This window comes from Macrobrachium nipponense, chromosome 46 (assembly GCF_015104395.2).
Source record: "Macrobrachium nipponense isolate FS-2020 chromosome 46, ASM1510439v2, whole genome shotgun sequence".
Classification (NCBI taxonomy): Eukaryota; Metazoa; Arthropoda; class Malacostraca; order Decapoda; family Palaemonidae; genus Macrobrachium; species Macrobrachium nipponense.
Window position 1 is genome coordinate 5,439,363 of NC_061106.1, and position 25,000 is coordinate 5,464,362.

A 25,000-nucleotide genomic window follows, 5' to 3' on the forward strand; every position below is an offset into this window, starting at 1 on the left:
ACTCCAAGATTGAAAATTATTATTATTATTATTTTAGTTACAGGACAAGTTATAATTACGATCATACATAGTACATACATACATACAAATATATAATATATATATATATCTATATCTAATCTATATATATATATATATACTATATATATATATATATATATATATATATATATATATATATATATGAATTTTACCACATCACTGTGATTCATATACTCGCATTCATTAAGCTACAAATGTCCTTCAAAATCTAATTCGCTCTGCCTCGGAATCAGTATATTTTCATATATGTTAACCGAAGGGGATTTTTTAAAATTTTATTTTTTCAGTTGATAAGAAATTCATATATATATATATATATATATATATATATATATATATATATATATATATATATATATATATGTGTGTGTGTGTGTGTGTGTGTGTGTATATATCATATACACACACACACACACACACACACATATATATATATATATATATATATATATATATATATATATATATATATATATTATATATATAAAACGTGATGCTATGTATAAATAAAGGTTTTTTGCCACGAAGGAAAAAATGAAAAAAGCGAGATAGCCAAGTACTTTCGGTCCTATTGGGACCCTTTACTGAGGCAAACTGATTTTACAAAGAACAACACAGTCAAAAGAAGGCTTAATATACGAACTGACACAACCAGATTAGCCATAAAGGCGATTTTCACTCTACAGAAAGGAGGAGTCGCCAGAGGCTAGCCACACCTTGAAGGATACCCGCAGTAAACAAGTGATTCTTCCAGAAAACAGTACATTTTGAAAAACACGGGAGTATATACAATTTAATATCATGAATTTTTACACAAATTTTCCCAACAAAAATTATTATTAATGAAAAGACGAAAGAAAATATAAATATATATATATCGAGCAAGAGAAAGAGGGAGAGAGAATATCGAACCAGAGAGAGAGAGAGAGAGAGAGAGAGAGAGAGAGAGAGAGAGAGAGAGAGAGAGAGAGAGAGAAATAATAATCTATATATACATGTGGGACTAATTTATTAGTTGTTCATTTATTTTGAGGTTCTTCATAAACATCTTACAAATATATGGGTCCAAATGGTACATTCCCAGACTAAGATTTAGGTTTTTTTTTTATTAGTGATTTGTATAATTGCCGATTCCAGTAAATTTCTTGAAACATAATCATTAGATCTAGCAATTACCGAGGTATCACCCCAATTAATACGATGAGATTTTTCACTCAGATGGATAAATAGTGCATTTGAAGTCTGGGCTGTTCTAACGGAATACATATGCTGCTTAATCCGAACACATAAATTTTTACTAGAATGACCAACGTAAAACGATGGGCAATCCTTACAAGGAATTTTGTAAATGATGTTGTTATTTGTTACGGGACTATTCTTAATTAGCATATCTTTAATGGTATTGTTATAAGAGAACACTACATTAACATTAAACGATTTAAATATTGATTTTATGGTTTCAAATCCACGAAAATAAGGTAAGCTAAGTACATTTTTAGGCCTTTATTTTTCATTAATAGCAACATTATAAAACTTTTTGTGAGCTTTTTGATAACATAAATCAATTAAATGAGGTGGGTAGCAGAGATCGTTTCCTATCTTTTTTATGTATTCTATTTCTTGGTCCAGATATTGTGGACTCGTGATAAGCAAAGCGCGTAGGAATATAGAAGAAAAAATTGAAATTTTAATATTAAGATGGTGGCCAGAATAAAAATGTACATATGTTAAATTATTTGTGAGTTTTCTATAAATACTGAATTTGCATTGGAAAGATTCTCTATGTATTAATACATCTAGGAAAGGGATGACATTGTTATTTTCAATTTCAACAGTGTTGTTCTTTGTAAAATCAGTTTGCCTCAGTAAAGGGTCCGAATAGGACCGAAAGTACTTGGCTATCTCGCTTTTTTCATTTTTTCCTTCGTGGCAAAAAACCTTTATTTATATTTATATATATATATATATATATATATATATATATATATATATATTATAAAAAAATCATTAGTTTGATATTTACTTTTATAATGTGATTCTTATCATAAAGTTGTTTTTTGGTCAATTTAAAACTGACGCACTACTTCTTTTTCAGAATCTTTGCGGGTGGACCATTCTCCATTTTGCATGAGTTCGTTTGTTTGCTTTCATACCTTATATATTCTTTAAGCATAAATAGAAATATGCCAAGTGAGAAATACAGAGCTCGTCGGCTGATTCACTCGTTTACTAAAAATCGATATCTTTGTTCCTATTACTTGTTATAACTTTTTTTTTTAACACAAACTGTTTACTCATAGATGTGAATCTGAAATGGGGCGAAGAAGTTGCTTTGTACAGTCAATAAAAAAAGTTTTGCAACATACTTCAAAACTTTTCGGAAGACAGCTTATAATAGTAAGTCTGGCAATATTTGGCAACTCGTCGTAAGCGCCTGAAACTACCTCCTGTTTCCCTTAAACCGAATTTTATTTCTCTCTTTCATTATTGTGATTTACTTATATAATCATTTATTCTCTCTCTCTCTCTCTCTCTCTCTCTCTCTCTCTCTCTCTCTCTCTCTCTCTGCCACGAAAGTATCCATTGGGTGTGACCAGATTGTTTCCCTATACTTTTCCATTGGGTTATTTGTTCATGAAAAAGAACGTCTCTGAATTTATTCCCAAGAGGACTGAATGGATGTCTAATTATAGTTTCTGATTTGACTCTTTTATCCCTACCATCATGAGCGAAAGTTTTCAAAATACTTTGTTATTGTCCGTAATACAGATTTTTTTACTTATAATTTTTCTTATACTGTTAATCGTATGATAAATTAATAACCAAAGTCGAATAAGAAAAGCACATCTCCATGTATATATCAAACGAATATTTTATTGTTAGGTGAACGAAAACTTGTGGAAGCATTTTAGCGACTGTACCACGACGTTGTCATTCGTTTGGTTAAAAACTGTTGCTTAAACTATAGGCATCCCTTCCATATCAATACTGAGGCTGGTTCCTTGCCATGATGTTGATAACGTCTGTAAAGATCAGCAGTTCAGTTCAAGATACAAACTGAATTAGCCTTAGCTTTGTGTGGATAAGACCTGAGTTTGTTTATCGCGATCTTTTTTTAGGATTCCCTTTAGCTATAATTATGCTCTGAAAATTATTTCCTTGAGATAACGCCTTTTGAACTTTAAGCTATTTCTTAATATTTCGATGATGTAAACAGACTTACAGACATAATGCCTACCTAAAACCGATTCCTAATCAACTGAAAGCAAACGTTTCAAATGAAGGTGTGGCTCAAAATAAAAGGTACGGCCGTGGCAGTATGGGCTGTTAATTACTGCTTCCGACGTCCGCCTGCAAATTAAAGCAAACTTGGCAGACTCGAGACAGCACATGTTTCTAAATGCTGATAAGTATGAAGGGAAATCACTCTAAAAATAAGTGAGAAACGAATGAAGTTTCTTACAAAACACTCAGAAAAAATATTCGTCGAAAAAAAAAAAAAAAAGACCTTTACAGAATTTTAAAACTTCTGAAATTTTAACCACTTAAAAAAAACCCCGAACTCTCTCGAATTAATAGAGTAACAAACTGGAAAACTTGAGTTTTACACTCCGTAAACTGGCTGAATGATGTAAGCAAATTAAGAATAGCTGGTTTTGCTTTATAGCGTTTATACGCAGTACATCCTTTGTTCTTATCCTGTTCGAAGCTAACATTAGTCAGTAGTAAGGATGTACGGGCCGCGCTTCGTTGCCACATCTTGGTTGTGTCGGCAAGGTCGGCAGGAGGGCGGTATTTCCAGCAAGGCTTCAAGTTTGTGCAGTCTGAGGAACCTTCCCGGTGCAGCTCATCGGGGTGAAAAAAAAGAGAAAGAAAGAAAGAAATAAAAAAAAAAGAGAGAGTTCAAATCGCGTGGACTTTGGCTCAGATCTGCAGGATCGATGGCCGTTACGAAAATCTCCCAAATGGCAAAATAAAAAAGGAACAAATAGGTATACAGCTCCGTACTTATAAATATCAAACGTCATTGATGTGTGACTGTTTCTAACAGGCGAATTATCACAGACGTATATATGTCCACGTGAAAATCATTAATTAAATAGAGTATTCACGCATAACTTCGGAAACTCTCAATAGTCGATAGGACCAGTCATGACGGGGGACGCAAACTTATTACAGATAAACTCTTCTTATTAAACCTACGGCTGTCAAAATGGCCATACAACCATGATTTATAAACGGCGCACTTTTTAATAATACAAGCCTTTTTTCTCTCCTTTTTTTCACCCTAGACAAGCGCTGTAACGCGTCTTAAGGAAAATGAGTCCCCAAATCTTAATAACCCAAAAATGACGGAACTTTTCTGAACTCATTACTACAACTGCCGCTGCTCATAATGATAACAGCAGCGCTACTGTCGTTACCGTTATCTAGTTGCGAGAGAGAGAGAGAGAGAGAGAGAGAGAGAGAGAGAGAGAGAGAGAGAGAGAACATAAATAAGGTTTAGGATTTTGTTTATTACCCAAATGTCAAATGTATTCTTGCCAGTTTACTCTAGGATATTTATTGCATTCAAGTCGAAGCAAAAGTGATGGAACAGCATCAATATATAAAAATAAAAATACCTGAATATACAAGGTATTAGTTTCACAGAAAGAAAAATTACAAGTAATGAAATCCTTATCTTGAAGGTTTTTCAATATTTAACTTTAACGGATAGAAATTTCTGGAATTTGATGATAATTTAGGAAAGTATCACTTGCATGGAATTTGAACAGTTCTCAAGTATCGAGAATTGTATCAGGTTTGTTGATTAGAAATAATAGAATAAATAAATAAACTAGCAATTTTTTAGTTTTGCTTATGAAAACACAGCATTAAAATACATATTAAATTTCCATCTCATCAGACTGTTTCTCATTTATATACCTTTATGAGGAGGAACATATATTTGTTATTTAATAACAAAGATTCCATTTATTGCAGTTTTGGATTTTATTGACACTTCATTTCGATGTCAGCTAAGGCCGTTTTAGTAGATAATTCATACATTGCCTGACAGTTTTAGTAGATAATTCATACATTGCCTGACAGTCTCAAGCATTGCGCAAACTCATTCGATACATTATCGCCATATCACAACAATGAAAATAACAGCAAACACTTTTCCAAGGCAACCAAAACAGCTTCAATATTCGCAAAATGTGTTTCTCCCGCCCCCCCCCCCCCCCGCCCCCCCCCTCCCCCCCCACCCCCCCCCCCCCCCCCCCCCCTCCATTTTTCAGAAGAGCGCAGCACTAGCCCTAACCCGTCCGTCCTGTCTCCTTTCACTCTCGCCGCCGCCACCAGCCAATACCCGAACCGGAGTGGCACGTGTCCCTTTCACCCCTCCTTTGGTGAGGTCAAATATGTAAATTCTTCTCATCCGAAATTCCATAGACAGACTTTCAAGTTCGCACGGCTCGGAACTCTTCTCTCGTCGCTTCTTGCGTTTCAAAAGCTGAAGTCAAGTTTTGTTTACATCTGTTGCGACACTTTGATCATCGTTGTTACTTTCCTCATCCGCTTTGTTTTGATTATGAAAACATTCATTTTCACTCGTTCCTTTAACAACACTGTATGATGCTCTCTTATTTTCTTACTTTCAGATCTACGCTATACTTTATTATCATATTATGATTTTCAATATTTTTCACATTTTGTAACTTCATCACATTTTCCCCTTTTATTGCCACATTATCGTTACAAGCCCAACCGCGTTTTTCGTTTCACAATAATTAAAATCCTTACTTAGGTTCCCAAATCAACTGTCAGAATCCGGCACAAATTATGTCGTCAGTTGATTTGCTTTTGTGAGGATTGCAGTAACGTTTTTAGAGCTATCGAGCAATTTGCTAAGTATACGAGTTCAGCCATGCAAACATTGATCAGCACTTGCACCGTGCGTTGTAGTGAACATCTGGTTATCTTCTCTGACATATAATAAAGCTATTCACACGTTCATCTCTCACAGATTTCAAAACATATCTGCTGTTACCGAGGTCCTTCTCGGATTACCATGACAGTAAATTCGATAACAACGCGGAATTTCAGGTTAACCAATTTGGGGAATCACAACTACAACTATCTATCATGGGCACAATTTCCTAATATTCACCTGCACGGAACACATAAACACAAATGAATGTCGAGCCCCCCGAACAAGAGGTGGGAAATATAGCAAGTTGGACAAGCTGGAGATCGGAAGATGCAAGGCACTGGGCGCAACATTATCTAGAATCTCTCCCACTCATCGTACTGGCACTGGGAGTTAATCGTGGTCTTCTCTCCCCCTCTACACAAGGCACTGTCAAGGTGCACATGAGAAAAGAGGTTAGGTTCTAATGGAGGCTGATGTTAGGGTCACGGGATAAAGGCAAAGCCACAGAACGCAATGCAGTACAGTCGACTGTCCCGAGGTCTAAAGGGAGAAATGCAAATGAAAATGTAAAAGCGAGGGAAGGAAGGACTGAAGGAAGGAAGGGTCAGGAGCAAGAGGAGGGAGGAGGTGAAGAGGAGTGGCACTGTGACGAGGCACTCTTTCAAAGACGCATCGAGCCCCACTGAATCTAGCATTGGCGCCCCCACTACAGTATATGTTCTCCGTGTGCTGGGTGCGACATCTCCATCTTACACCTATCACTACCCAAGGACCCGCCTCCGGTGCCCAGTGCCAATACCCAGCCACTAACCCATACGCCACCCTTGCCCGCAATACACCTCGTCTCCCACATATGACAACTGGTACCCAGCCATTACTAACCTACCTCCGCCTACAAGAGGCACGGAGCCAAGACCACCTTTGTCTCTAGTCGCGGATGGACCAGATGCCACAAATGAATCAACGAGACGTTATTCAGTGTAAACATCGCGCAAGTCATAAGGCGAAATACTGTGACAGGTGCCACTTACCTGTTAAGTTTCTAATGAGGCCTCTCTCGGGCCCCTGGATTACGAATGGACCACTGTCCCTGCGAACTGTCATAAGCTTTATATGAGTTAGTTTTTTGCCAGCGTTCAGGCACTATAAAATTTTGATACTGTTCCAAGAGCGCATTTAGGATGACATTTGTAGGATTAAGCTTCACAATTATTCATTGCCCAACAAAATGATTGAACTAATTGTTCGACTTACCAACAACAAACAAACTTAATGATCACAGTTCGAACACGAATAAAATTAAAATGGATCACATTTTGCAACGTTGTACAGAAATCTTGATCCGGAGGTTCTCCAAATGAATGTCTAGTCCTTTCTCGGGCTAAATGATACTCGTAAGATAATTTATTGACAAAATGCCAAAGACTGGTATACTACTGGTATTCAATTCTTTGGAAATGCCGCAGTTTGTACACTTAAGCGGAAGTAATATGATTTTCCTCTACAAAACAAGTTAACTGACGACGATTTTATGACAAACCGCTACTGTTGAGAAAATCATGGTCAACAAATGATGGTTCAGTATTTCCAATTTACGAAACACTTGAAATGTTTTACATTGTGTTTTTGGTATTAAGTGGTATTGCTGTTCATTAGTGACATTTTCCTAAGGCTATTCATGCACTTGATTTTTACAACTAATAATAACACTTGGGCCGCAGATACCACTGTTACTAGGTCACCTTTTATATAACCGAGTTAGGCTGACTTTTTGCCCTCATGTGATGTAAGGTGCTACGACTCATAAATTAATGTCTGTACGTCATTCTAAATTCCAATCGACGACGTAATTAATGGGTAGCAGAGTATGATGGAGTTAAAGACAGAACAATCATTTCAGTTTCTCTTTCAGTTCATGATTACCGTTGTGTGCAGAAGTATCCTGCGGAGTGCAGCGAATCTTTTTTTATTTTATTTCTTATCTTCTTAATAATGCTTTTCTTGGCTAAAAATATAGATGCTATTTGAGTGAAAAAAATTAATTTTGTTTTACAAAAAACAATTTTTTGTGTGTGTGTGTGTGTGTGTGTGTGCATAGCTTAACCAAAACCTTGTTAGAATTTCCCTAACCAAATCTTCTGACTGGAGTTTTACATAACAAACGACGTCTTCAAGTAAACCTCTATTTTACGTTGAAAATTTCACCATATGCTCAAAGATGATGACTTCAAGATTATATTTCGAAATAAAAGTATGATGTATTTTTATGATAAAAATGAAGTATTTAGTAATGCATTACGAACTCCACAGATCAGATCAGTATCCTAATTCTAAGTAATTTACAGATTACAAATATTACAAATTACAATGCTAAAGACTACATTATTGAATGACATAAACGAAACGGCAATATCACAGCTAAACTCCACAGTTGCTTCCTGACGAATCTTCCATCGGCTCATTTTGATTATACTACAAGACCATGAAATCTTCAAAAAGAGACGAGAAACAACTCAAAATACTGCACACGCACTAGGGATCGCTTTCGTCCACGAAGAGGACATGCAGTTCTTATTGATTCACAAATTCCAATAATAGTTTTGTCACTTTTGTTTATTCGTCGGAGCTGTATAGTCAGCCTTTCCCCTTTAGCCTATAGTTAATCTGCCGAGGATCGTAGTAGCCTTGAAAACCGCGCTTCGATGACGTTTTACATTTGAAGAGATAGTGCGATGCAGCTAATAAAGGAATGGAGTGGAATATAAAATTTAGTCCGCAGGTCAATCCTGTGACCTATGAGGTTATTCAGCGCTGACAGGAAAATTGAGAGTAAATAGGTTTAAAGGTACAACAGAAGGAAAACCTCAAAGCAGTTGCACTATGAAGCAATTATTAGAGAGGATGGAAAGCCGGGTGGAAGGAAGAGATTATGAACAGAGGTACAATAAAAGGGATGAAAGGGGTTACAGCTAGGGACCTAAGTCCGTAAGTAATGCTTACATTACACCGCGCAAGGTGCACTGACCCCGCTACCCCGTAGGAGGAAGTGACCAATGGAAAAGACATATTCCATAGTTATTCTTTAGGACTATCTAGTTTTTCCTAAGAATTCTTACTTGCAACAATATAAAAAGTTTTCTTGGAAGTTTATAATAATTTTATAAATAATACACCAATACCATCAATGGCAATTTATTAAGAAACTAAATACTCATGGCCGTATTTTACGACTTGCAAGATTAGTAGAAATTCCAAGGTTTCCTTTAATAAACAGCTCTTCGTTTGGATGGCTCGGCATATTCTCCTTTTCACCAAAGTTTCTTGAACGAAGGATTAAGTGTTGTCAAGACTCATATTTGTATATCCCACGAAGACATCAAGTAGGTTCGGAATATTGGGTATATAAATGTTCTAACTCTCATAACTTGACGAAAAGAGCCAGTGATTAAGGAAAAACTGCTGCCAACTGCTGAAGGAAATATTGGGGGAGAGAGGCAAGAAGTGTTCCATATTCTCTCTCTCCTCTTCCACGTTGGTCGCAAAGGTGAGTAGAACATTAAAAAGTGCTGATCCTTAAGTGAGTTTTACGGCGACTTCGGAGGAGAAGCCTGGGCCTGGCTGCTCCCTGCACCTTTTCCTCTTTGACTGACATTGGTTCTATAGTACCTCCAGAGCACGGTCTACCTACAACTCTGGACCGTGTTCGAAAGCTTCAGACGGACACCGAGACCTCGACCACGAAAAACGGAAAGGAGGCAGAGAAGGGTCTCGTGGGTTTTGAAAAAAGATAATGTCTCATTCGTTACCTGGATGAATAGTAATGGTGACTGGAAGTATAGCGGAAGACGTGCAAACGTGGTTTAATCTACGAAAAAGTTTAACGACATTCGTCGATGGCTCCCAAAGCAAATAGTAAAAAATCAAAACTGACGATACTTGGTAATATGCAAATATACGTTCAGCAAATCTCGCGAGTTTTTTTTTTTATTTTAAATCCTAAAGATATTTTCTTCCTTTTGTAATTAAAAGTAAAACAGATGATTGACAGAAATAAAATTATTTAAACAAACGTGTAAGAACAATGATAACAATGCGTGAATTCCTCTAGAGAAAAGTCACAGAAAGGAACTAATACACAATTACTGAATAAAAAGATTACATGTATTAAAGAGACCAAAGACTACAAATGGCATACAGAAGCCACTATTGGACACCAAACGTTTGTCTCTGTAGTTTTCGAGAGACCATATAACCGAAGTACTATATCCTGTGACAAAAAAGGAGGGAAAAAAGAAAGGAATGACCAAAGCGAAAAGAGGTGTATCTTTTCACTCCCCAATTTAAAGGTTTACTCTTATCCAATTAGTAGAGTCTATGGAAAAGGGACTGCGAACCAACTTACTTTTACTGATGAGCGCTCATTGTCTATTCTTTTCTGAAACATCCATTTGTGCACCTTCCTTTTTTCTGTATGATTCTAAGTGACATCTATTTTCCTGATGGAGACTGTACTTTGGGTCTAGTAGTGTCCGGTGACTCAGGTCTTAATTTGTCAATCTTGGAATGACAAACACAAATAACAATTCCAGTTTATTCATATTTCGCGCCGATGACCAAACGACGCTGATATTATAAATACAAAATAAAATGTGTGTCCAGGAGCTCTAATGGGAGAGGAGTGTATCCTTCAAGACAGACGTGGTTGAACTTTATAGGCTTCTTAATTCGAGAACAAAACAAAGACTGGGTTCCGGAACTTCCAGACGAGAGTAACATCGCCGCTGGGTCACCGGCCTCCAAACCACCCTAATTTTGGGAAACTGGCAATTCACTCTTTTCATTATGACACTGGTAGCGAGTAATGTCATATTTCCCGTCGCTGTTATTGTTTCATATCTATCATTTTTAATTTCATTAATGATTTCCTTGATCAAATTTTTATTTCTTTAAATAAGTTCTTTTGTTCCATTCGAATGAGCAGTGATTTGCAAAATAGATTGGCAACATCTCTTCCTAGAGAGCCTCTTCTATAGTGCTTCCTTTTATGTTAACTAAGTCTCTTTAATGTCACTCTTGTCTGTCATGCATGATTCATGCAAAATCTCCTCAGGGTCTCTCTCTCTCTCTCTCTCTCTCTCTCTCTCTCTCTCTCTCTCTCTCTCTCTCTCTCTCGCTAATTCAGTACGTTCCATGGAGACTGGTTTCATAAGGTAGAAGGAGAATTCAGAATACATGGAAGAAAATTCGAAGAGTCAATAACTCTGTGTTTGTGCTGCTCAATGAACATTACACACAAAACCAAATGTATTTTTTTTTTACTCTTGTGGTTCCTGGTTTTCACAAGCAAAGAAAAAAAAATTAGAGGTTTATAAGAAAAGAAAAACAAACAAAAACATAATAAGGGTGGCAGCAAACATAAATAAGTCTACTGGCCACTTTAATACTAATCAATGGCCGTGACCGCTTTCAACTGGATTGGCAATTTATATTAATAATGAAGTTCCAGATGAAATGACCTACAGCAGAAGAAGAATGTTTATATAAAAGTTTATATAATGGATAAACCAATCAGAGTCAAATGCAGTAAATATCATATATTATTATTAAAAAACGAACATGGAACTTAATGAATATGGAACTTCACTGTATGATTTTCTATATATTAATTTGAAATACTAATGTACTGTGAAGAACTAATGGAAGGAAAAGTGAGACTTGAATAATGGTAACTACTGGTTTCTCGGGTTTAGTAATGAAAAGATAATGTGTTGCACAAACATCAGTATTTACTTAAGTTTGTAATTATCGAGAAATTATACCGTTGATAACGAAATATTGCCTAAGTTTCAGAGTACCAGACCGACTGAGAAGGATAAATTCTCATTGTAAAACCCAAGACTACCATATCGCCTCATTTCAACCAAATATGGACTGTCTATTAAGACTAACACACATATTTTGACGTCGATACCAGATCCATAGATAATATTAATTTGTACTAGAGTTACTGGATGGCCTCGAAAACTTCTGGGTAGAGAGTGTTCTTCAACACTTATACTCCTTCCCCAGCAGCCACATACCGAGAAGCGACAGTATAATTTGAAAAATGTCTTGTAAAAACTCTTTCGTTTCGTTAACATAAATGCTCGGGTACAACATTGACAAATTTACCCCTTCTTAGGTACTCATCTCAAGAACTGGATTTCGATGTCACAAGGTTACAACAAAATCAAGCTTTCACTGAAAATGTCAAAAGAATCTTGTACTCAGCACCCACCATTAGCATACTATTGCAAGTCAAACTATCATACGAGATCAACTGAACCGTGGGATATTTCCAAGAAACAGTGGAAAAACTCACCATCTGCTAAATAGAAATAGTTACTTACCTCGGTGATATATGTAATTCTACTCTAGATTCCTAAAACATACTAGCACATTAATTTAATTATCGACTTTCCCGATGAGAAAGGACAAAACACTGAGATGGTCTGCTGCAAAACAAGATGTCTTCCAAATGTTAGGAGATTTACTCAGTACAGACATGATATTGGCGCACTTAGATCCCAAAATAACAACAACACCGTCTTGGGATGCAAGAAGAACTGGAATAGGTGAAGTATAGAATCATCGTTACGTTCGTAACATGAAGCACCCAATGTCCACCACAGTAATGGAAACTAAAGTCAAAACCAAACTGAAAATGAAGCAACAGCAGTGGTCTTCATCTTTAACCCCTTAAGAAATTTGACTAATCTATCTATGGTCAACATTTCTTCCTAATCACAGACCACCAGTTTGATGTTTGTTTCAGTGGAAAGATCCATGGAGCTAACTGCTATCTGTCTGGTTAAGTATGTCTCTAGTAGATTACCAGAAGGCAAACCTGTCATATCATGTTTCTGAAGCTGTGTCGATGCTCTACTGTACATGGCGATCAGAACTTCTTGGAAACCTGAATAAAGTCTGCAGGTGTCATTGGCAGGGTAGTCTGTTCATATGCAGCATAATCTTGGCAGCAGTTCAATATTATACGGCCAATCCATGGAGAGGTGTTGCGTGGACACTGAAAATCGTTGGCTTAAACCTGTTTCCAGCATAACAAATCTAGAAAGAAGCCATTAGCGACATCCAGTGGCAAAGTTACTGTCATCTGACGTCTGTGACCTAGCTAACGAAAATTCCATAAAAATTCTTTGAGAGGACAACAGATCAAAGTCACACGAAAGCGCTTCAGTTTTATGAATAATTTCAAAATGATTTACTAACTTATAAAATCTCCTGCACTTAGAACATTCATAGCGTTACTAACACTATTAGGTATGTCAAAGCACATAAAGCACTCTGTATGTATGTACGATGGACGAAAGTGTAAAAAAATACAGTATTTATGAAAGATTACCCTTCCTAGATCTCAAAATAAGTGCACGGACACATACATAAACCCCTGCCCCCCCCCCCCCCCTCTCTCTCTCTCTCTCTCTCTTCTCTCTCTCTCTCTCTCTTATACACACACACACACATATATATATATATATATATTATATATATATATATATATATATATATATATATATATATATATATATATATATAAACGAGACGCACAAACATCACTTGGTAGCAAATACTAATTAAAATTCTAAGAAATTATTAAAAAAAAACATACAAAAAAGACACATGGGTATACACATCAACTTACGCAACTTAATTATTGGGGTTGAATGCAAATGCAATTAAGGCCGAGTTACTTTATATAAGGTGGGCCCATTTCCCAAAGAGCTATTTACTCAAGCGCCCCCCCCCCCCCCCTCCCTCCCTCCCCTCCCGCACTCTCCCGCCTGAAGCGTCGTAAGGCTTTTTGTTCTGGCTTAGCGTTCGTTAATGTAGGGGGAGACGGAGTGGTGGTGGTGGTGGTGGTAGGAAATGTCAAATGGACACATTCACTCGCCAAGGCAGCGTTGATCACTCAGCGGCATAATTCCTCTCATTGCCCACAAGTTATTGCCATACGGTTTACTCACCAGTGTATCCATGAATAGCAAACCATTGAAAGGGCATGTCGTGGCTTTCTTACACTGAATCACATTCTGAAAGGATTAATTTCCCTCAAGGTTGAAGGCAGCCGTATGATAGTGGGAGATTGGTTATCTTCCGTCTCTTTATATATACTTAATTTCCCAGCTTAATGCGTTCGGTCGCTATTCTTAATGAGCCATTTCAATGTGTCTAACAGGCACTACTACACAGATCTTTTCATAATTTGTTTTTGGCAGATGTTTTATGGAAGAAAACCTCTTTCTTCCTCCAACCAATCCTGTTTTTCCCATCTTGAGAATATATATGTATATATGTGTGTGTGCGTATAATGTATATATATACCTATATTTACATCTATCTATATATATACACACACACACGCACACACACACAAACATATATATATATATATATATATATATATATATATATATATATAATATATATATATATATAAACCGTTCACGAAAAATATGAAATGAACCGATATTTTACATCTGATGTAAATTTAAGCCTTAAAATTGCAAATCGTTTACTTATTTCAAGTCACGTGACCAAGTAAACATGGTCGATAACCCCTAACCGACATTATTGCTTGAATATAAGTTTTAATAGTTTTCTTGCTCCAGTTTATGTATATACGTGACATGCATAATATGAATAATTTTCCATTTCCGGTTTCAAGTTCTTTTTTACATTTTCACCGAAATCCAATATGGCTACCCTGCTTAGTGACCTAAATAGTAAAATATTTCAAAGATAAAATTCCAGGACAAGAGAATAATGATACAAATAGAAACAGTAATAATAATAATGATGATAATAACAATAGCCCGTACGAAAACAATAAGGCTTCTTGAAGCCCTAATAAGGCAACATAAAAACATGTTATGCAAAGAAAATAGTCATATTCTATGGTTCTCTGCTACTTATCTTCCCGCCTAGGCACTGATGACAAGCACATTCCCGATCACAACATACCTGGAAATAGAGAAAACGCGTCAGTGGTTACGTAAGCACCCTGTAATGACACTAATCCTAGAAAATACATATCCCATCTATTCTCAGAGTCGGATTTTTAAATTTATGCCTCATGATTTCTACTACCAACGCCTCATCACTCTTCATCACTCTTTCTCATACAAGCCTTCATGCACAACAAGTGTTCTTAGTTTCATTCTATCTGCTAAGTAATCTTAAAGGCCCGGTGTGGATAGGGAAGCTCTACAGGCAATTTGTTTGTTTTGTTCACTCTCGGCGTGGTTCGGAAGTCACGTAAAGCCGTTGGTCCCTTGCTGAATAACCACTGGTTCCATGCAACGTAAAAACACCGTACAAGCAAACAAACAAACATACAGGCAAGTGTTACAAAATGTTTTCCAGTTCTTACAACAAGATTTTATTCTCTGATTGTGTCATTTATGAGGAAAAGTTCTCACTGCAATGTCAGCTGCTTTTCCAGCGAGCATCTGCTCAACCATATTCTATATCATTATTATTATTGGGTAAAATATTCACAGTTACATCCACATTCTTAATCTTAGAAAGTTTTAACGGAAGATTTCGACTTTTGACAAAGTGCAACTTAATGCTTCCGGATTCCAGTGATGTAAAAGTACACCATTTCTTTTCCAAAAACCCTGAGGTGCTGCTAGTTTAAGCGGAATGCTCCAGGGATTAGGATATCTGTCAAATCTGGGTCACTGGATTCCCCATCAACGGTAACCCTTTCTGTAGAAAAGTGTTCTGGCTCTCCTGGGAAGTACTGGCCAAACAAGACTCCTCTAGCAAGGTCTAGAGTCCTTGCCCTCTAGAAGCCCTGGAGAGCTGCCGGATTACCTTTAAAATCATTTGATTTATTCTAATATTGAAAAAGGAAAACGGCCTAGTTCCTGGTTTCAGCGATTCCAGGAAGTTGCTGGATTCATTCAACAATCCGTATATGGGCGACTTTGGATCTTTTAGGCGCCTGAGACTAAAGCTCCCCACCCATAAACGTTATTGCCATATTAAATGACCATTGGGATCACGAGTAATTCTGATTATGTCCGGGGCATAGTTCTGCCAAAAGGGGGTCGAGACTGGTGATCAGACGAACTACTATGAGATTCAGGGCCTCTGTAACACGGTTTTTTCGCAATAACTTTTTATCTATGCATTTCATAAATATAACGCTTATTCAGAATGCATATTATATCTACACATAAATTTTGACTGTATTCTGCATTACGTAGGTTGAATAAATTTGGTACTTATAATACAGAAGTGACTTTTTTTGAAGACGGGCCAACTTACTCAGAGAAAAGGTTTCGAACGCACTCGTTACGTAACTTATGACAGCATTTCTTCCCTCTTTCTCAATGGATGATTGGCTGTACGTAACGAAGGCTAAACCTCTGGCAACAATGACATACAAAATTTAAATACAAGCAAAGCAGTACACCTTTATGAACCCTGAATCCTCTCCACTGATAATTGTCATAATGAACAAACCAACAAAATATGTTAATAAATACAAAAACACTTCGATTATTAGTCTAACTCCCAAAATAGGTTTCCGAAGAAATTACAGTCTACTTTATAGGTCACAATCAGATTGACAAGATGTAGGGAATAGTTGGTAATTTTCAAAAAGAAACATAGTAGACAAGCTTGATTTGATAACTGCTATATCCAATGTCAAGCAATTTTTATTTATTGGCTATCTACCTATTTACTAAAAAAAAATAGCCGGTACCTTATATTGGCTTGAAACCTTCACCAATAATTATCGTCAGAATGATGACTTCATGAGGCTCCACCCACTTTCGCCTCGTTATAATTCAGGATAACACTGAAGGCTACCATGGGCACTGTTGGATTAGAAAATTTAACTTCTGGCTATAAAAACTAATTTCTCGAGTAGTTGTAAGAAGTGCTAAATGATCCTCAAGGATCCCAGCAGTTGGCCTAAACGTTTAATTCATGTATATTACTGCTATACTGTTGCGGCACTTCTGTTACAGTAGTATTACTACGTTAGCACTGATACCCCACCCACATCTATGTATCGTTCCGCCATTCATAAAGTCTTCGGGTTTCAGAGCCGAAGGAAAACGGGGAGAATGAGTCTCTGTCTAGTGGATGGGCGGGGCAACATTTTCAAAAGGTGTTTGTTTACTTTGCTTACGTAATGAATGTTTTTCGACTCTTGGCTCGTAATCATTGGCCATGGCGTCGGCTAGATCATTTTTACTCTATAAAAATTAAAACTATCGGGTTTAGGTTATTGATAATGCTGACAAAATTTGTGTGTGGTTGTAAAATATACATATGTCATCTTTCAGCTACATCCGATGCTTTGACAAGGAACAAAGTCCAAAAAACCGTGTTACAGAGACCCTGAATTTCATAGTAGGTGTGTACTTGCCAACTCCAGGTTTGGCTTCCCATTTTCTTTCCATATTGCAAGGTCGTCGTGTAGAGATTTATCTCACACCACACTTCAATAGTTTGGCAACTCCCATTTCGGCAGAAGAGCCATCTTCTGGTGCTTCCCTAGTGGGCTCAGTGGCACTGGCTTAGCTAAGAAATCCAGGCACTGATGGTCTCTCCATAGCTTTTCATAGATGCTAGGGGGATACCAGGGGTTTGGGAAAGCTAAGCACGTGACCCACTTAGACAAGTTAGCCAGACATAAGTATATCAATGAATCACTCATCTGACGTCATTTGCTTGGCCAAACCACAGCCTGACCTGGCTCAGGGTCACTATCAGAGCTAGTCACTTCTGCATATACATGAAGTATATTTATGTGTCACAGGGCAACAAAAGGAACGATGCAGTGCAGTTACTGACAAAATCATTTATCGATGATCTAAGATATCTTGGGGAGATGTGGTAGGTGAAGCCAGAGAACTGGAAAACAACGTAAGATTCGTCATTTTCCATGATTGATTTGACGTAATGAATTCACATCAAAAGTATGGTGACATACAATAATGCTATTGCACAGTTTGTGGAATTTGCATCGAGCAACAAATAAATAACCTTTTTGATTAAGGATTTGGATGTTTAAACTGAAGAAGTCCTAGGATAAACATATATTTAAGCGGCAATAAAAAAATAATACAATTACAGATATTTCATGGACTGAAATGGTGAACAGGGGTGAATCTGTTGCCATCATCCGGGGAAGAAAAAGGAAACAGATTTCGTTCTGCTGTCACGCCAAGGGAGTTGGTGGTAGCAGGGGCCAAAGAGGAACACGCTAACAGAAATGAGACCTTTCATCTTGACTCCCACGTTCCAATCCAGGAAATGATGAGGCCATCGTCATGTCGAGATGGACTGGAATTGTCCAAAATTGCCCTCGGGTTGAAAGAGTGGAAATATGTCATACAACATTGCAAATGGTAAAAATAAAATATAAAAGTAATTATTAGAAATAACAACAGCATAACAAATGACATCGGTGTTGAGAGGTATGAAATTTTACGAATAATTTCCTCCATAGATGAATCTCATACAAGCATAAAAAAAATTATTTTTTTTTTAATGAAATCGATTGAAGAAATAATGAATGAAATAATTAAAGGAAACCTATTCTATGATTGATAATTCCTGCCTCTCTCTCTCTCTCTCTCTCTCTCTCGTTTCTTTGGGAATGAGGTCACAGACCATTTCCAGTCTCTCTGTAATCCCCAGATATCGCAAGGCATTTGTGGTATTCTTTTCCGGGTGCTGCACGCATTCCAATATCAAATATGACCTTTATATATATATATATATATATATATATATATTATATATATATATATATATATATATATCACTCATTCCTGGTAGGTCTGTCCTCAAAAAGTTTCTTAAATCGTAACAAAATGCAGTTATGTCTTCATTTTCGTTTTTTAAAATTAGTTTTGTTGCTAAATTAAATTTACACTTGAGTCATCTGATTGATTAAGCCTCGTATAGCTGATGTTGGATTATGATCCTTTGCGACACTTGAAGAATTTTAGCAGTAACCAAAATAAAGGCGATACCAGTAAAATTAAGAAGGAAAAAGCAGAATAGTACCGATGATGTCAACAGACATTCCTCTCAAGGTGATGAGGGAACCTGCTTTTAAAACTGAGCCCAAATAAGATGCTCTACAAGCACGACAGAGAGAGAGAGAGAGAGAGAGAGAGAGAGAGAGAGAGAGAGAGAGAGAGAGAGAGAGAGTCTTGAAACTTTAAAGAATTGATCATCTTCATCAAGGGGTCTAATAGTAATAAATTCCCAATTCACTCTGGGATTGAGCTCAGGTCTCTCAAATGAAAGGACCGGGCGCTGACCCAAACGCCCAGGAACTATCAAAAGACCTGAACGAGCCAGCTGCTGGTAGCCTGACTTTGCCTCGCCTTCAATGAATCAATTTCATTTTAAAAAGTTCTGTTTCATAGCTTTTGTCTTTAACTTTGGCTGTTCGTTCACCTTTGCATTAATCAAAATTCCAAATAACCTATCAATGATCATTTCAGATTGACGAAAAGCTGTTTTTATACTCGGCTTATTTCGAATCGAAGTTCCAGTCATTACCTCGCTAGGACTCCGGTATTCCTTAAACGACTCAACTAATCTCTTACGACTTTGCTTATGCGCCCTGCTATTGTTTCCTCCCGACGGTTCTCCCCAAAATATATTTTGTGCTTTATTTTTCTTTAGAGCCGGGGCTCATTATTTTCACTACATATTAGAATGGAATGGAATATGTGTATTGGCATAGGGTCATTCAACGCTATGATGAGAATGGGTGAAAATAAAAATGATACAAATAATCAGCTTATAATAGATTCTCGCTTATCATTTTCTTCATAAAGTCTATATTTCTTTAATAACTCTTGGCTTCTCATTATTTCTTTTTATTATTCTCCATTTCGTATCTATCTTTTCTAAAGACCAGTAGCTTATCACACTTATTCCCCTTCGAAAATTCTTCTTCAAACATTTATTTCTTAACAACAACAAAAGAAGTCTCATCATTTCCTTTCCTTTATAAGTCTCGTGTCAGAATCTGTCCTTTTTCGAAACCCCGCAGGCTCATTCACCTTTTAAAACAGCTCTTCCTCAAAAGTACCAGGCTTATCATTCTCTCATTATTCTCAATTACCTTTTCAAATCTGTCCTTCCTCCAAAAGTTTCTGGGCTCAACACTTTTTCTTCCCCTTATCAAAATGATCTCTGCTCCAACGCCCCCAGGTTCATTGCCCTTTTATCATTCTAATTTAGCTTTTCAAATGTACTTTTCTCTCAAAAATTCTCAGGCTCATTACCCCTTTACCATTTTCAGTTGCACATCACAGGGTCACCTCTACGTTCAAAAGTCTTAGGCTCACCATCCCTTATATAACCAATCTCATTTACTTTTCAAGATTTCTCTTTCCTTCAGAATCACAGGTTCCCTTCGTTTTGTATCCTAAAGTGTATCTTTCATTCATAAGGCCTCAGGCTCATCGCCCATCTATCAATCTCATTTGGCTTTTCAAACGTCTCTCTCCTTCAAAAGCACCCTTTATTATTCTTATTTGCCTTTTCAATTTTATCTTTCTTTCACCAGCCCTCAGACAACCTCTTCCATTTTGAAATCCCTTTGCAAATCTTTCTTTCAAAAGGGCCCGGCCTTATCGCTCCTTTGTTGTTGTCATTTACCTTTCCAAAACATATCTTTCCAAGAAAAGCTCCACGCTTAAGACTTTTTCCTTCCCATTTACCTTCACACGCCCCGAGGCTCATCGCCATTTTCATCATCTTCACCACCAAGCATGAAAGGACAAGACTCGGCGCCATCGTCTACAATAGGAATAGAACGGTGGGGTAATTGCCCAGGTGGTAATTGTCCACGGGAGTGATAATTGCAGTGTGTAACTTTTCTGGGTATTAATTATGCAGCTGGGAAGGCGGAGGACACAACGACTCGGGTAACTGACTTGAGGTAGTGTGTCACAGAGTAGACTGATTGTTGGGTAACTGCTCACGAGGATTAAATGGTAAGTCTTCGTGGTAGAGTTTGCGGGGAAGATTGTCCTGAAGCCATACCTTCACGTGCATAATGCTCTAAAAATGATCGAACAATAAAAATCATATAAATTTTAAACGATTGGATATAAAAGTGACCGCTAATTTTGAGAGAGAGAGAGCCGAGAGAGAGAGAGAGAGAGAGAGAGAGAGAGAGAGAGAGAGAGAGAGAGAGAGCTAAAATCTAGGAGCAACTCGAGAGAGTAAACAAAAGAGTCGACATCACTGCAAGGTCAAGGCAATCAATAATAGGGGAGCGGAAAACGCTCGTACTTCCCCTCTGGATTCCTTCCCGTCTCTTATCAAACTCTAGTTATCTCTAATCCATCCCACTTTCCCCCCACCCCCAACCCCATCCTTCCCCCTCCCCATCATCGTGCTCATCGCAGCAGTTTTACTTCCTGAAAACATTGACTCAGCCATTTCTTTCGTCCTTTCTATTGTCTAGTTTCCTCGGTCTTCCTGCATATCTTCCTTCCCGCTCTTCTCACCATCAAACGGGCCAAGAAACTAGTCCATTCTCTCTCTCTCTCTCTCTCTCTCGCTCTCTCTCTCTCTCTCTCTCTCTTCTCTTTCAAATGTCCCTTCGTGGCTTTAGTTCTGAGATTACTGAACGTCTTGAACGTCTTGTAGATGTAAGCACATTGACTATGTAAGCGTACCAACACATATACAAATGTAAACAAACACACGCACATATTCATACATACATTATATATATATATATATATCATATATATATTATATATATTATATATATATATATATAGGATAATGTTTTTCTCTTTAAAATAATAGTTCCAGGTGTGTTTTCGCTTCCCCCAAATAGTAGGACAATCGCCTCGGAGACAAAGCGATACGGAATGTTTCATACTTGAAACCCGTTTCATCCCAGCTGACCTAAAACAGTGAATGATGAAGACAGTTGCTAGTCGACTATATTTGGTTACTGCAATCATCTCATCACGCAATAAAGCTGAAACTCGGAGAATAATACATTGTAAGTTCCGTGCGCTGAAAGGAAAAGACCTTAGGTAATTGAATAATGTGTGTGTGTGTGTGTGTATCTTCATCATGGGTATATATAACATAAAATGTTGTTTTGTCATATATATGTTTTCAAACTGAAACATTAGAGGCATCTACTATAGACAAAATTTTAAGAAAACGCATTTGAATGTAACTAATAAGATCAAGAGGACGGTTGAATGAATCTATTAATAAACCGGTCACAGAGCAACGAATAAAGTCTTGTCTGAGGAAGTTCACTTGGGCGCCAACTGATGAAGTCTTAATGACTTCGAAGGTGCTACGTCACTCCCCGTAAGGGGGTTCAGGAAGGGCAGGGTCCCTTGATGCATCAGTAACCACAAAGAGGCCTTTGTCAAGGGCGCGCCCATTAGTCATAAAACCTATCACTTAGGATGAAGGAGGAGAGGCGGCAATAAGGAGTGTGTGCTGACATACAAGAGGATGAACAACGCGTATTGAAGCAGAAAGTGGAAGAGAAAAATCCATGGCCGAATCAGTTCATGAAGAAAGAACACTCCGCTGGAACTGTGTAAATATAGAGAGGGTAAATGGACAAATTCAAGGAAGTCTTCTGCAGAAGATTCCTGTGGATATTAGAAGAGCGGTTAAGAGATTGTAGACAATTAATAACTGGGAGTAGGTGGGATTACATGCGAGATAGCGTTACTGAGTGGCTGAACAGGGTGTGTAAGGTATGCGTGGATGAGAGAAAGGTGAAAGGTTGTAGAGGATTTGTGTAAGAACTAGAGAAACACAATGATACTGAGTGTACCTAGGAACGTATATCACAGGCTAAGGGGTAACAGAGTTACTACTGTTATTTAGCCAAGGAAGAGAGTGTGATGATTAATTAACTGTTTGTTATTGATCAAAATGCCCCAAAATTTTTTCTTTAAATGTTCACCGAACAATACTTCTTTATACATAACTTTTTATATAAAAAAAAGACTTAAAAATCTTTTTACCATAATAGTTTGAGAAAAAACAATTGAATTTTTGGTCCTTTTTTTCAGAACCATGGCACTTGGGTACTTATGTTAAGGAGAGAAAGTTCTCAAAACGGAGTAATTGGCTGTAAGAGGTTTTTAAAAACAAGGATAAATAACGAAAGGTGTTTCCTTCCCATATACTAATCCAAACGAACGAAAGATTTCTTTGAATCATAATTGTTGAAACGCTCACCAATCTGAAGACCTACATGGCGTTGTAGTATTGTTTACAAACCTCTTTCTTGCAAGGAGAGCTTCGCTTGCTTCCCACTGTTCGATCAAGAGTGTCACCCTGAAAAAAATCTCACATCTGGGATTTCTTCTGAAGACAATACTTTTGGCCATCCTGAATTTTTAAGATCCGATTCCGAACGAGCTCTTGTAACTAATCTAAAATCTAACAATGTCATGGTATCCCGATTTCCAATTGCAAAACTGTAACCAGTCTAGGAATTAACCACAATATCAATGAAAAGTGTGAATAAACTAAAAAAACAATTGTTATAAATAATGGGAGTGAGATAGATCTGAATAAGCCAATCTAAATGATCCAGTCCAGTCCTCCCTTATATTTATTACAATTGGAAATGAGAAATAGTTGAGGAATAAGTATTTCTTTTTTAGGGCTGGTTGACCATCTGTTTACATTTCCAATAGGGCTGACAGACTGATGGTTGCTAGCAATTGTAAATATGCTCTTGTCCTGTCATCATTTCACAAAGAACAGTTCTTTTTCTTCAAATCTGTAATCAGAATCCTCTTGTCGACATTTGGTTGTTCTGTTTGAACATATTGTTCAATGTAATTTTGACTCACAATTGTTTTATTTGTACCAGCAGGTTATAACTTGAAAAAAAGGATCAACATAAATTTATGGTCATATGGGTTCTTAAGGCGACTAATCATACACACGACCACTTTTGAAACTAGGTTGTCATTTGTTGGCCACAGGAATAGAATCTGATTGCCTTCCTCTATATAAACACACTTAAATCCTTTATCTCTTACGCAGTTTCCTACATTTTTATTGTGAACAAAATGAAGATCCTGTTTACTGTTGGCGACTAGAAATTAGTTTCTTGGCATCATTTTTCGAATAGTCTGAGGTTCAGTCTTCATCCAAACACCAATAACAGCGTCCACTTGGTAATCTGTGGCAACCTGAAGGCAATAAGATTCTTAGGAAATTTTCCAAACAGTTTGTTAACAGAATATAATCATGTACTCAGGAAATTTCATTTAGTATTTCACTGCAAAGGGAAAGTTGAAGAATTTCAATTAGATTTTGGTCACGTAGTTCAACGTTCATTGATTTCAATATTTAATTTGTCCCATTACTGGGTGGAGATATGAATGTTGAGAAATAAGGGGCATTTATTTTCCCGGTCAAATGAGGGTTTTTCTTTATTTTGTATTCTGGCTGTTTCTTCCTCATTAAAGTATCAATGACGCAAACATAGAAAGTGGAAAAAATGGCCTCCATTTGCCCATGTTTTTTTTTTTTTTTTTTTTTTTTTTTTTTTTTTTTTTTTTTTTTTTTTTGAGGACCACCAAACATTAGGAACTTACTGTCTCTAAACCATTTCACAGACTTTATAGGGAAGTCAGAACATTTGTTTACCGTCTGTGCTAGTATGGAATAGACAGGACTTCAACTTTCTCAAAAGAGTTTTGAATGAAAATGAGGAAAAATGAGATCTGTCCATACGCTCAAGTTTTTCACACCATATTGGAAACGGTGACAGAAATGTTGCCAATATCCGTCGAAATAAAGGAGACATTTCTAAAAGAAATTTCAATCTTCATGACGAACTAAATGCATTTTACAAAAGTTCCGTTTATTACAATATACTATTGATAACAATGCCTTTGGACCTAAAAAAGGAACTTGCGCTAATGGGTTAACCAGTAAAAAGAAAATATGAATTCATTGAAGCAT

At 37.0% G+C, this 25,000-nt stretch overlaps 1 protein-coding gene across 9 annotated transcripts in view; it reads right to left on the reverse strand.

The window, feature by feature from the left end:
• The window catches only part of LOC135214743 (small conductance calcium-activated potassium channel protein-like), a 541,318-nt gene that overhangs the window by 260,640 nt on the left and 255,678 nt on the right, over positions 1-25,000 (reverse strand). For 2 of the 9 annotated variants that reach the window (XM_064249089.1, XM_064249088.1), the window contains exon 1: positions 6,200-6,658. The exons of the other annotated variants lie outside the window; for them this stretch is intronic. The gene's annotated coding sequence lies outside the window, so the exon portion shown is untranslated. Of the gene's footprint in view, positions 1-6,199; positions 6,659-25,000 lie in introns of those variants that run through there. 9 annotated transcript variants of the gene reach the window in all.